Raw genomic sequence first — 14,920 nt, 5'->3', positions numbered from 1 at the left:
CACTAGATGAAAATTCAGAGGAACTGCGTGAAATTACAGGGAAGGAAAATCAGCTTTTTGAGTTTTGTCCTGGGGGCAGAAATTATGTTCAGCAGAGTTCAAGTTAACAGGACAGATTTGTGTTAGAAAAACAAGTAATCGATTTTCAGTGCGACTGGGGACTGCACATCATGTTTCTCACAGGTTTGGATACCCAGATAAGAACCAGATAAGAAAAGTCAGCTAAAATTGTACAGATTTCAAAGGCATGTACATGTTTAATAATTAAATTAAATCCTGTTTTTCAGCGATAGCATAATATACAGTTGGACCTGCATACAAGTCAGCCCTTTCCACTATAAATCTGTTGATTTTTCACCAACCAGCAGCAATACACTACCCATTCCAGGAAAGGTGGCTCATTAATGTAAGAAAAGGAACATCTGTATCACTGTAAAATAAATTAATGAGAGGATTTGCTTGTTATCTGCATCATGACAACAACTATAAAAATAAATAAATACAGTCACTACAATGAAATAAATTAAGATGACAAAACTGAATTGTAATTTTAGTGCTTATTCAGGTGGACAAATTTCTACATTAAAAAGACTATCAGGTGTGCCAGAAGCTTTTGTGCTCTTAAGAGGACAGCTTAGACAAAGACTCTTATCAGTAGAGAAGCAATAAAAGAGAAAAGAGGGAGGTTTTCATTAAATCTGAAGCTAACAGCTTTGATTTTATTTTACTTCCAAAGTAGCAGATCAGTTTCTGGCAGTCAATGAAGGGGAGAAATACAGAGGCAGAATCAAACTATTAATTTTTTGATGCATTGTTACACTTTGCTCCAGTTACGAGTAATTATTTGCCCTATCTTACCCTTTTAAAGTAACTTAGGAGCAATTGCATGTGTCAGTAGAACAACAGAAAGGAAATTCACAATACTTCATAGTAGAACAAAGAGCTGAAAGAACCTTATAAAATGAGGACCCCAAACTGGTGGTGAGGGGGGTTGCCAACAATCAGCATCCTGAGGAAGAGTAGAGGCAGAGAGTGCATTTTCCCTGCCATTGCTCTGATAAAGTACACATATTTGATTGCAGAGCTTTTCAGCAATGGAAGAAGTTTTTCCCCAAAGGTGTGTTGATGAGCAGTAAGACAAATATGCCTTAAGGACCAAGTAAATGCCACTCTGAGAGCATCTCATGTGTGTCCAAGAGCACTGATGGGCAAAGACAAACCTCACAGATCTTGAGCATCAAAAGGAATAGATAAGGATTAAGAATTTCTGTCTCTAGGGTGAATTTCTGTAGACTTTTCCTTTTCAATCCTGATTTATAACCCCCAGCTTCTAGAGGAGGGCTGTCAAGAATTTTGAGGTTTTGTGTCAAAAATCCCAGTTCATCTGAAGGGAGGCTTCTGATAAGAGGGGTAATTTTTAAAAGATTTATTGTCAGGAAGTTATTTTGTAACTTTGGTTTACGTAAAAACATTTCAGCTTAATATTTCCTACAGGAGTTGTTTTGCATCTGCTGTTCAAAGCAAATTTTGAAATATGAAACATTTTGAAAATCATTAAAATGAAAAAGTAATGTAAATAAAACCACAATGCTTCAGAGTGATGAAATTAGACACAAATTCATTGGGTTGATTTTTTGGGTTTTTTTGGTTGGTTGGTTGGTTTTTGGGTTTTTTTCTATGGAAGTTCCTGCTTTTCAGCTTAATTCAGGACACTTTAAGAAAAGCTGAGGACCTCTTTATGGAATAGGGATTGCAGAGCCAAAACCATGCTTGAGGTCATGTTTTACAGCAGGTTCCTGGAGGGGAGAGCAGGGGTCTCCAGAAGTTACTGATGTTAATCTGACTGGGGCATCTCAGGCATTCTGCCCTTAATGACTCAGATTGCTTTTTTCACAACAGTCAGGTGCTGGGCAGGACACATCATGCATTTCTTCCAACAGGTCATAACACAACAGAAATGTTTTCTGCTCCCTTTTTATTGCTATTACTGGGAAGAGGAAAAAAAACCCGAACTCAAAACCAGAACATGCACACACAACAGCAAATCCGTAATATAATAATATAATTAAAATATAGTAATATAATTTAAAACCCAAAACACAACATGCTCCAAAACTAGGGGTATACTGTTTTGTGGAGCAAGCAGAGCACCCACCAGAAAGCAAGGACAAAAGAGCACACATATATGCATGCAAAACACTTTAGCCACCATGGCAGTGAGACTGCCTGGGCCAACAGCCTGGGCACGGGTGAAATCCTGCACTACCTACAAAATCAGTGCTACAGCCTGAAACTGTACTTTTTACCTTTATGTAAACACAGCTTGTGAAAAAATGAAGCTCCCACTTTTTTTTGTTTAGGTTTAGGGGTTTTTTCCTTCTAAGTAATTAATAGAAATTTTATTTTGAAAGTTACAGTCAGGAAAAAGGATGTTTTCAGTTTGTTGCTCTTTGAAAGCTACCTCAATGCTATCGCTCTTGCTACATGCATGGTTTAGAAAACACTGAAAAGCCACAGGCACTGTCTGAGTTCGTAGTGAATTGTGAAGATGAAAGAAGAGCACAAACATCCGCATTCAATTTCCAATTTTTGTCCTGTAGTTCGCACACGAATAGAACCAAATGGAAAGGTGAATAGGTTTGGTAGAGAAGCAAGAGCATCTGGAGCAGAGTTTGGCTGGAGAGAAAACACAAAATTATGCTTCAAATAAACACATTAGGCACACATTTGTAATAGCTCAAAGATGCACTGTCTGCAGATGAAAACTGGAAGCTGGGCTTCAGACAAACACCTAAAGTGTGCAGGGGTAGCTGCAGGTCTGGGATGTTATGAAATAATACACAGGTCACAGTAAACCAGAAAATTATGAAACTTGTTAGCAAGAGAAAGGCTGCATGGCTGTCTCTAGTGCATCTCTCTCTGTGCAAATGGTACCTGTGCCTCTGGTTCACATGTGCTGAGGAAATGTGCCCCAGACACAAAACTGAAAACCCAGGGGCAGCTCTTGTCTTGAGGCTGGGGGTACCCCTGCTTGAGGATTTACAAACCTTGCTAAATTGTTTGTGGTTCTGCAAAAAAGGAAACACTAACTTGCAAAATACCCTGTAGCCTTTTCTGTGCACCCCTGGATGTTTCTGCAACCTCTGACCAACTGTGGAGACCCGTGAGGGGTTTTCCCTTCTGGAATTGGTGTGTCTGGTGTACTTGCACTGTCACCCCCAGGGTTCCACTGACTCTCCCCCAGCTCAAAGAGACAGGCAGGGGCAGCTCAGGCTGCCAGAGAGAAACAAGGCATTGAAGAAAGCAATTAGGTTCTTCCCAAGGGAATGGCCATTTTTTGTGATTTCCAGTATAAAACAGCTAAATACTCACATTGTGCTGATATTGCCTTGATAATGAATAACCTGTATCACTCTGGGGGTTTATGGTACTGTTCTCTTAAAATGTTTTGTTTCCATTGTATCTTCTTTTGGACAGAAATAGTGGTCTTGTGAATACAGTGAAGGAGATCATAGCTGTGGTATCTGTTTTGTTTTGGCAAGAACTTCTTTAGAAGTCAAGCAGCCTGAGTTTGAGCTTTTCCATCTGTGCAATGGCAGAAGTGCACTTGCCTGCAGGAAAGGGTCCCTCCAGAGATGGATGCAGGAGGACAAGAAACATTAATGTGTTTCTCAGTCATCACACAAATAGACAAGTGAATTCTTCTGATGCTTATCCAATTTGGAATTGTATCATTTTTCAATAATACTTTCAAAAATAGGAACCAAATTCAAATGTTTGACTTTTTTGGGCAGAACTGTTATGATTTATTCCAAAGTATAAGGTTAAAGGCCTTGTTTGCAAAGAGGGTCTGGATAGCTCTATTATCTGGCACTTGTATTAGCCAAAAGACCGGTTCAGATCAGCTTACTCCTTGAGCATAAGAAGCCATAAATTACTATAAATAATCACATCCTATCAGCAGCTGTCACATCGTCTTAGCAGCTGTCAGGGGGTACAGCTGGAAATTTGTGACTGTCCAAAGAGCAAAATGGAATCTGGAGTAATATAAAAAGTTGTCACCAAATAAACTTAAGAATAAATTCACATCAGCCTTAAAAAATAAACAAAGAGCATCATATAGTGAACATACATTTATATTTAGAAGTTTCATTTTCTTTGCACTTCTGCCTCCTCAAACATTTGAATGGAATCTGATAGCCATGCTTTATTTATTATGCTTCAAGCAAATATGCTGCAGAAATGCCACCTTCTTCTAGTGCAGCTCTGCTTAAGCAGCACTGACATACTCCTGACAGTGTTAATTCTCATGATCCATTGATATGGAAGATTACAAATTAAGCGAATTTGCAAAAGACCTGCCAGAGATGAAAAGCAATTTGAAGTGGAATAGGGTTCTAATGAGTATTGTCATCTACTATGTACATATCTTGATTTTATCTGAGTGCAGTTTCCTTCTACTCCTGGCACACATTCATCCTACTTACTTCAAAGTGTTAATCTGTCATCCTCTTCCATCTGGAGTAAACACGCAGGCACACACCACAGTCATCCTGAATGGAGACACAGGCTCCTGAGTGGCTGTGGATTCGGGTTCCTGTTTGCAGAAGTCTGCAGAGCAGGACTTTCAGGACATCATACCTGGCACAACTCAGGAGGGGTTTCTTTGGCAAAGGCTCAATGCCCATTTCATTAGGTGAACTCAGAGCCTGTCTTCCCATAAGGAAGCAAAAGCAGTATCTTTCAGTAGACAGATACTCAGAAGGTCCTAATTGTGTCTTTCAAGCTGAAATAGAAATTCTAGCTCCAGATGTCTGATTTTTGGCACTCCTGCATTTCCAGAAGGTCCACACTGACCTGCTGGAAGACTGGGGCAACAAAGACACATTGAGGTGACTCGCCTTTGGCTTGGGTACACCTTGCACATCCCACTTCTGCTCCCTCTGTAAGGAGGGCTGGGGCTGAGGAAGGAGAGATTCGTAGGATGTTTCTAGTGAGGATTGGGACCTCGAGCCTGCAGGACTTGCTTTGGGCTCTTACCCACAGCCAGCAGCTGACATTTAGTAGGAGACCAATCCCATCTCTACAGGCTACTCTGAAGCCAGCAAGCTGATTTCCTGGCATTTCTGCAGGAGTGAGGACAGCTGCAGCAGCCCATCCCAGATGCCCACCCTGTTTGAGTACCTGCAAAGCCTCTTTCCATGCCTGTCTCAGGACACTACTCTCCCAATGCAGATGCACAGACTGGATCAAGGTGAATTTCATCAGCATCTGTTTCAGGAAGGAAGGAGATGATTTAGGGCCACTAGGAACCACACTGTGGGGCACTTTCTCCTTATTTCTTGAACCATTTTCAAAACAGCTGTTACTTATTCCTCTTACATTTCATCATCTCAGGACATGCAATAGATATATTCCAGATTTCCTGAGGGGACAAAGATCATTATAAAGAGATTGTTAAGAAAAACAGGAAAGAGAAAGAAAAACAGATGTTTTGCATGCTAGTGAGGGAAAGTTGCAGGAAGAGATAATTTTATTAGCTTGAGGAAACTGGGAAAAAACAGGAAAGTTTTCAGATGTAAGAACCATCAGAGACAGTGGTGTGTCAGTGATATGGCTCACACTGTAACCTTAGGCAGCTTTTGAACCGCAACTAAGCTGAAAAGGCAGAAGCAATTTCAACATACTATGAGCTAAACCATAGAAAGACTTTTCAACACATCTTTCTCTTGTCTTGACAAATTCATTAAATATTTCCAGCTACTTCTTGCATTCCTGATAGCCTATTTTTCTCGTCCCCTCATCATTTTGTTATTTTCTTAGAATATATTTTTGTTTTACAAGATACATTGTTCATGTTAATGTGTAAGCTGCAGGGTGTGTGGTCTATCTGAGACCCAAGCCAGCTTTTCTACTCTTGCTTGGCAGTTCCCATGGCAGCATCTGTTCTCTCCCTTAGTCTAACATCTCTCTGATTTATCTCCACTTGCCTCTTCTATTATCTGCTCTTGCCACCAATTTCCTCTTTTCTAGCATCTGACGAGTTGACTAGCACCTTCATACAGCAGCTATCACAGCTCCCTCAGCATCCTTCAGCCCTTGCTGACAGCTGAACAGTATGGTATCTGTCCTGGTTCAGAACTGTCATTCCCACATAATAATTTTCAGAAAAATATTTCTCTGATGCCCTTTGTTTCTTTTCTTTCTCTCTCTCTCTCTCAGTTCTACCCAGTTTACAGTTTCTCTGATATTTACTCCCCACCAATTCATTCTCACTTTGTAAGTGGAAGCAAGAATTTGAGTAAGTTCCACCCAAATGTTGAGCTGTGTATTTGGACATAGGGAGGAGGTGTTTGAGTCTCACAACAGAAAATGGTTACCTTGTCTGACTGACAGGTAATACTTAGGAACCAATTTCTGCAGTGCGAACATTTGCATGTCCAGAAAGTAATTTGTATAAACATCAGACAACAATTGCTTGGAGTTTACTATGACTGAAAACATTCATGACAGTAAAACTAATTCAGTGAAATGCTTGCAAAAAGCCACACTGTTATCTCTGCAGAAAAAAAAAGAAGCCTCACATTACTTGGTATTTAAGTATTAAATATTTTAATAATTCAAATTTTTCTTGAAGTCTTATTTTCTGCAAAAATCTCAGCTTTCACTCAAAATAAAAGTCCAATTTTAAAATACATTTTTATCCAAAAAATACTGAAAATGTGGTCTATATCCTAAAGATAAAAACCCTCCACACCACCAAAATAATTAAAAGAATACAGTAAAAGGGGTATATATACATCTATACATGCATATATACACACACACATATATATGTATGTATTTAAATCTCACAGTTGTCTGAACTAGGCTTTTATCAGCTTAGTCCAATAAACTAGAATACTGGAGAAAACGTATTCAAATCATAAGCATATTTTAAATAATGCCTGGCTATTTTTGCAACACTTGACAAACCTGTTTCCTTTCTAAAAGTCAGGTATAATGCCTCATGTTTAAAAACAGACATAGAGCACAGCATTGTTACCTACTCAGCATGGTTCCCAAATGCTCACATGTACTCCTGGTCCATGCAGGTCTGGAAGAAGGGGTGTCTGCTTTGCTTTCACTTGCTTTGTCTTGCAGTTCCCACTACCACTGGTGGCCTTTGTGGCAGCTGTTTCTATCCCACTGGAAATCTATTGCCCTGTATAAAACTATGTGGAGCTGAGTGTTCCCCTGAGAAAACAGAATCAGTAACCACTTCAGGAGATTAAAACTAAGCCTGCGCCCATGGAACTCACTGCTTTCATGTGCCACTGCCAGTTCTCTACCCAGCCCCATCACCCATGGGCAGGACACCCAGGAAACAGCAAGTGATGTTGTCTTGGAGAAACACCTTGTTTCATGCTAGATTTCATGGAATTACAGACTGGCTGAGGACTTCTAAGGACAGACAGCACCCTTAGAGAGCACCTCTTCTGCTCCCCTACTCAGGGCAGGGGCAGCGAGAGCAGGTTACTCCAGGTGTGTCCAGCAAGGTTGAAGACAGAAAAAACAGAAGACAAATGTTAGAGAGAGGCAGGGTTCAGGCATTGCACAGAATACGAGCTGCACTGAAACTGGAAAACAGGGTTGTTCTCATGAAAATTTTCATTTTATCAAATATGTGGCATTTATGATGACAGAATTATTAAGTAAAAAGTTCTAACAGCATGTACTCTTGATTCACTTCTACAACTTTCTTCATTCCTTTCTTTCATTCCTCAGAATACCAGTACGTTTTTCTTCTTGTTCTCCTTTTCTTAAAAAAACCAAAACAGAATAACATCCATAATTCTGTAAAGAACTTGACTTTTGATCCTATTCTCTTGCATATTATTTTTGTAAGGGCCAGCCATAAATCAATCTGCCACTGCATTTTTTCTTTTCAGTGAAGTGGTAAAAGGTGGAGTTCTCTGTAGCTAGAAATGTAGTTGTGTAGACATAAATATCATATCCATAGATGTCCTACCAATACTTATCTCAAGATGTGTCTCTGTGTCCTTCAGAGCAATAACTGTAGCAACTGAGACAGGGGGAGCTTAAATGTGATAACTCATTTATTCCCAGCACATGTAATGCACTTCAGAAAAACCACAGTAGTCATAACATAAGGGACACTGTCATGTACTGGAGAACCTTTAAAGCTGTTAAAATTAAAATACAAGCCATTAAAGCTGTTCAGGTATTTTTTAACTTCCTGTTTAAGGCACAGACCCTGAGGATCGCAGTTGTGGTATTCTGTCTGATGTCTAGCAAAGGGCCATGCTTTCAGGCTGCCTCTTCTGTAGGAATAAGGAAAATCAACACAAGCTGAGCAAGCATGTTTTTGTGATGCTGTGATTTGTAACAATCAAGCTGGGTAATTTGATTGGGATGTTAAATGCCTTCTACATGTGAAATAGTAGCAGAGTCACCCCCTTGCAGCAAAAGGATTTTTATTTGATACCAAAAGAATAAGGAGCTTAACGTGGGGTAGAGTTGAAGATCAGGAGATGTTGGTAAAGGAGAATCAGCCTGTGGTCAGTGCAGGAGGAAAAGGCCAGACCCAGAGAGGCGGCAGAGCTGAGTCAGAGCAGGAGCAAAGGAGGAGTTGGCTGGGCAGCCTGGCACTGGCACTGCAGCTTCTACACAGAGCTTGCAAATAAAGTGCTTTTGTTTTGCAGCCAGTTGAGGATGTGATTTTCACAGGTGAGCTGTAAAAATCCTATACACAGGAGTGTATTTTCCCACAGAACAATATGGTTTATAAATTACTCCAGAGCCATAGATAAAAAGAATGTGAGACATGCAAGGTGCACCATACATAGTATGTTTCTGAAAGATAAGCCATAAAACTAGAGACAAAGGATCAGATGGATGCCCAGTAAAGTGATTTGTTCTTACGAACTCTCTGGAGGAAATCAAGATTGTAAATTAGAGTCCTTTAGGATGAATATCTTTTCATGTGTATCTGCTGAGAAATGATGGCTTTTGCTCTTGCGGCACTGCCCAAGTTTATTGTGAAGACAAGAGGTTTTCAAAGGCTGCTGGACTCCTTTGGCACATCACTTTTTAAAGCCTCTTACAATCACAAAGAAAACTGTCACATAGCATGGAAAAAATTCCCTGCATCAGGTATTGGTTTTCACTAGAAAGCTATACTGTAGTTTAAACTAGCTAGGTGCTTCTGACCCCCTATTTAAAATGTGCTTGCACTGACATCCCAAGAAAAGAGTTTCGTTATTTAATTGCACTGTCAGTGCCAATGCTTTCAGCTAAACCCATTTGGAGTTAGACCTTTTAATAGAAAGTGACAATTTAAATTGCCGCCATAGCAGCATAAATGGTGCTTAAAGTCATTATTAACCTGATGCTGCAGTTGGCTCCAGACCAGTTTATTAAAGCAAAATAAAGGTGGAGGGAGGAGGGGAAGAGGAAATTAAGTGATGAATCATTAATTCTTTTGGTATTCGCTGTAACAACAATAGCTGTGGTGAACGAATTTGCCTGTGTGAGGGAGACAATGTATAATCCCATCCTCGCTTTGCTCATTCCTCGCGGAGCAATCGGCGGCTCGGGTTTGAGGTTGCTTTCCCATGGGATGGCGTTCTGGTCTCCTCCCCCATTGCCATGGTCCACAGGGTGGACATTTTTGGCTTTTGTCCGGCTCCGGGGCTTTGGCAGGACGCCAGTCACACTGAGTCTGAGCAAGAGGTGTGGGGGCAGGTCCCCCTCCCCTGGCTGCCAGGACAGGTCCTGCTGTTTAACTTCGCCGGGGCTAAGGCAGCTGATGCCGGGAGGGGCGGGCGCTCCCACTGCCCGCGGGACTCCCTCCTGGGGGGCCCTCCCGCCCTCCGAGATGCCCGCGGCTCCGGTGCCCCTGGGAAGCAGCTTCGCCGCCGGGCTCCGCCGGGCTCCGGGGCACGGCGGGCTGGACGGGGCCCCTTGCGGCGCGGTCCCGCCTCGGCGGAGCCGCTCCCTGCCCTCAGGCTGTGCGGGCCGGGCCCGGCCTTATCCCGCACCGCCACCTGCCGACCGCGGCCCGGGCCCGCCGCCCTCCCGGCCGGGCAGCGAGCGAGGGCAGAGCCGCAGGGCTCCGGCGGCAGTGGGAGGGGAGGGTTTTGCCACGGAGCAGCTCGGTGCTGCCGCAGAGGGACGGGGACTCTGGGAGAGCTGCAGCAGGCCGGCTTTCCAGCTCCACCGGAGCCACTCTCGCCTCTCGCCCCTTCTGCCTCTTGCTTTGGAGCACCACAGGTCAGGAGCACTGCAAGCTTCCTAAGCACACATCAGGTGGGAAAGCTGCACAGTCTTCCTTTCGTTTGGAGATATCCCTCACCACCTCTCCCCAAAGCTCTCAAAATGTCGGTTTGGTGCTCAAGCCCGCTCTCCGCAGCCGGGAGCATCACACGCTTATGGAGCCTCCTCTGTGGTGACGGGAGGAAAAGCCGTGCGCTCCTGAACCGGCCATCATTTGGTTGGTCAGCAGAACTTAACTTGATCTTGGCCAGGCCAACCAAAAACCGAAAGGAAACCCTGTGATTTCTGCCCCTTGAACCTGGGCAGCCCCAAGAGGGAACAGGACTCCTACAGATTCCTAATATTGGTCCCGCTAATAAGATCACTGGTTTAAGACTCACAAACCTCTTAGTACTAATAAGCTAAGCACTGGCTGGTCTGATGAGGTTTTGGATACAAGAATTTACTCCCTCACGCGATGGGGAAGAAAAACCCACCTGCAGGGAAGCATCGGGGTGTGCTGGCACAGGGCACAGTGGTTGAGATGGTATCCCCAGCACTGCTGGGGTGATCTTGCACCCCAGGAGGGATCCTGGGCATCCAAACTATACAAAAGCCACCAGGGTGACTAAAGGATGGACATGGTGCCCTCAGCATTGATCCCCTCCTTTAGAGGTGCTCTTCTAGTGATCCAGCCTCCTGATTACTACAGGCAGAGCTGTCAGGACTAGTTGCATGTTACCTGCCATTTGCATTACAGGTCCTTGGATGCTCTTCGAAAAATTATAAATAAATAAATAGGAAGGGGAACAAATGTTATTTTTAGGTATTTGGAGCTCAACTCTAAGAGGCTGCTCTGTAATCTGGAATCACTTTCAAGTTTCAGAGTCAAGATCACTTTAATTTAGTTTTCTTTTAAGTAAGAGCTGTGTCATACTGAAGAGGTATCACTTGCCAAATTTTTTGTCTTTCAAGCACTGGTGTATTTCACAGATGGATGTATGTTCTGGGGGACATCACTTCTCCCACTTGTATTTGTTTGAACACAGATGGTAAATCAAGTCCTTCCCCTCCCTGAGAAGCCAGGGATGGCCCTGCAAGTACAGGGCTTCCTCATTGCTTTAGTGGGTCTTATGCATTGGGAAATGCAATGTAGCTGGTGCTTAACTGCTGGTGCACCCTTCCCAGCCTCCCTGTCTCCCTGATGCAAGAAGGAAATCTCTTTTTATCCAGTCCTTTCTGTAACTGACCTTCTGCAAGTGGCCAGGCTGGTACTTGGGTTTCATTTCATTGTCTCCAGCTCATTTCAAAAGCTCCTAAAGAAGAAAAGGAGTATCTAGTAAGAAAAGGAGTTGCTGCTCAGCCACTCTTTCCAGCCCAGCAGCCATCCCCCCCTCCCTCCAGCCAGAGCCAGAGGAGGAGAGGTTCCCTCCCTGTGTGCAGTTGTCAGGAGGCCCCACGACCCAGCACAAGCTGGGACTCCCGGGAAAGCAGCCAAACCAGGATTCTGCTTGTCAGCCTTGCCAGAGCAGGCACTTAATACCCAAGTTGTGGAGAAGGTTTTGGTCTGCATTTGCAGGTAAGAGCTACCTGGCCTCAGTGGCATGGCTCCATCATCCCCCTGGCGTCATGCAGGAGCCAGTCCTGGACTCCTGCCAAGATTCTCTCAGGCTTGCACAGAAATCCTGGCACAGGACACTTGCAGCACAGGCTATTTGTCTTTCAGCAGCAGTCAGCTTCTTCTGATTCTTCCCAGGCTCTGTGCCTGCCCATGTGAAGCATCTGAATTTGTGGTGACAGCCCTGAGCCCCGAGCTGCTCTAAAAAGAGGAGAGTCAGGGCTCCCCTTGCGCTGCAGTGACCATGAGATGGTATTGCCACCCTGGCTTGCTGGGGGCTTTTTGCAAGGTGTTTGTTGCACTACAGGAAGATCTTTTGCATGGCAGTCTTGGGCTGTGGGATATTTTCTCCTGCATCCATGTTAGGTTTATTGTGATACTGGTCAGCTGTCCAGTGCGGTGACAGCTTTGGGTATTGCTGCAAAGGAGCTCAGTGAGTCTGGACAAGTGTTGGCGTTGCTCTGACTACCCACAGAGAATTCACATTGCTCCGTGCCAGACATGCCAGAAACTTTTCAGCAAAACTGCTGCATTAAAAGACTAAGAAGTAAGGAAACTAAAGTGCTGTCTTAGTGGGGCCATGATAGATAGGCAAAGTGGTATTAATGATACCATAATTACATTTTAAAATAGAATAAATATAGAAAATATATATTAACTTTCCTGGTTTCAAGCACTTCTTTATTCTTAGCATTCTCTGCCTCTGCCAGTCATTTGACTGGCTGTAACATCCCAGCTTCTGTACCTGTGAGGGCTTGTTAATTATGATTCATCCTTTCAAATGGATACAATCCTAGCATTCTTCGTTTTCCTGGGCTGTGTCAAACAAAATATGTCCCAGTTTTCTTAGAGCTAACTTTACAGTATCAGACTAAACAAAAAAATCTCGTGCCAGTGCAAGAGAAAAATCAAGTCTGTGTTATGTCCTTCTTTTGTATGTCATGAAGTGTCTTTTCATCTGTACTTGTTTCTGGACACACCATCATGCATAGATTCCCCTCAGGCCCTCTGCAGCACCTGGCAATCCCAAGACAATCAGTCACAGGTGGCTTTTGTGCCTGGATGTCAGCAACTGAACTAAGACCAAGAAATCTAAATAGGACAAGGTGGGACTTTTGGACCCTGTCTGTCACTGTGCTCTTAGGTTGTCCTTTGAGCTTCTAGCCAACCTGCTAGACTTCAGTTTAAAAATCTCAAAATGTGGCTTTCTGCTTCCTAGGGCAGGAACACCTCTGTGGTCCCTGTTGAAAATGCTCTCTTTGGGGCTGGTGCTTTCTGGTGACCTGTTTTGGGCTTTGATTACAGAGCACAAGTTTTTCAATCAAAAACCTGATCTCAAGCACTTGGCTCCTCAAAATAGACTCACTCAAGGCTCCTTAGCCCCTGACCAGCACAGGGGCATTGGCCTCTCAGGGCAGTGGGTCTGACAGACATCCCCCAGCCAGGAGGTGAGGGAAGACAAGCACCACAATGGGAATCGCCTGTCTGAAGCTGTTGACACTCCACCCTTGGCTCCACTGTGGAGCTTGGTAAAGTGAAGCTCCAACACTGGTTAAGCCACAGCAGAAAACAAGGCAAGAGGCAGAGCAGGGGTGAGCAGTGGTGGTACAAGGGGCTTGGCTCTGGAGAGTTGTGCTGTCACACCAGGACAGCCCAGCACATGACCCTGCACTACCACAGCTCTGGAGGAGTTTGTTCAAAGCTAGGGCATATGTGCTCTAACTAAAATATGGGATGTGTTTGTTGTGTTTAACTCTTTTCATGTTCCCTTCTTTACTTGGTTCTAACAGCCATAATTCTTTATCCTGATTTTGCCTGGGCTTGTGCTGAGTCTCAAACTTTTTTCCAGATTTTTTCCAAATCTGTGGATTTCCAGTAAATATTACAAAACCCTGTGTGGTACATGGCCTCTGAACCACCTGTGCTTGTAGTTTTTAAATGCTCTCCACCTGTAGAAATTAACGGCATTCTTGATTGCTACAGGTCTGGAAAAAAACATCCTCAGCCTTATTTGATACTTATGCTACTTTTATAAAAGAATAAACTATCAAAACATTTGCCTTTTCTGCCTCAGCACTTCAAGGAAGCCAAATCAACCAACCCCCTCTTCAAACTTCCCAAAAACTGAATCAAAGGTTTTTGTATCAACAACCACTTTTTCACCCCTGACCCCTCTACTCACTTCCTTATTGGTTCCAGTCAGCCCCTCCTTGGTCAGCTTTCTACCTGTCATAATTGTTAATGTACTAATTGTATTTCCTATTAATAATATATTATTTAGTTTTAATTATTACTTTAACAAGCCAGGGAACTGCAGTGAGCTGTTACCCTGCTTATTTTCCTAATTAGTGACACAGCCTTTTGGCTTGCAAGTAAGGCTGTCAAAGAACTCTCAGGTTGGCATCCAGGCCCTGGGGTGCCTTTGCTACTGTGTCCCAGTGAGGGGGAGATCACCCATGTGGGCTGTAGGCACCTGGGCAGGTGGAGGATTCTTCAGCAGAGCAGTGAGACTTCCACAGCTAAGGAAATCCAGGAGGAAGAAGGGGAGATCCTAGATGGGGGGGGATTTGCTAGTCTGCAGGAGCCTAGAGCTGGTAACTGCTCCTGGCCCTTCCTCACAGCAGCCAGAATTGGGTGCATTTCTTCTCCAGTGCCCTGAATGTCTCTGGTACTCAACGTAGAGTTTCATGATGAGCGGTTGAGGAACATGAGGTAGATGGAGAAAACAAAAACCCAAACCAAATCAAAGGGAGATTGCTGGCTATGCAGTGTGACAGATTCTTACTGTGAAGAGTTGCCCAATGCCAGTGGGGCTGAACTGAGGAGTAAGTCAGCATTTCCTAAAGGTACCAGTGAGAGTGAATCAAATGGTGTGAATGTCCTGAAGGTATCTGGGCCAGCAGACACGCCACCTCCTCCCTTGGAAGGCAGGTGCAGACAGAGGGCAGTGACACCCAGCAGCACCTCTGCCATCGTGGGACCAGCCGGCTGGCGCTGGGTGACGAGCGCTGTCGGCGTGGGATGGCCTGTGCCAGACAGACCATT

This window comes from Coloeus monedula (assembly GCF_965178545.1).
Source record: "Coloeus monedula genome assembly, chromosome: 3".
Lineage (NCBI taxonomy): Eukaryota > Metazoa > Chordata > Aves > Passeriformes > Corvidae > Coloeus > Coloeus monedula.
Note: the sequence above shows the minus strand (reverse complement) of the source record.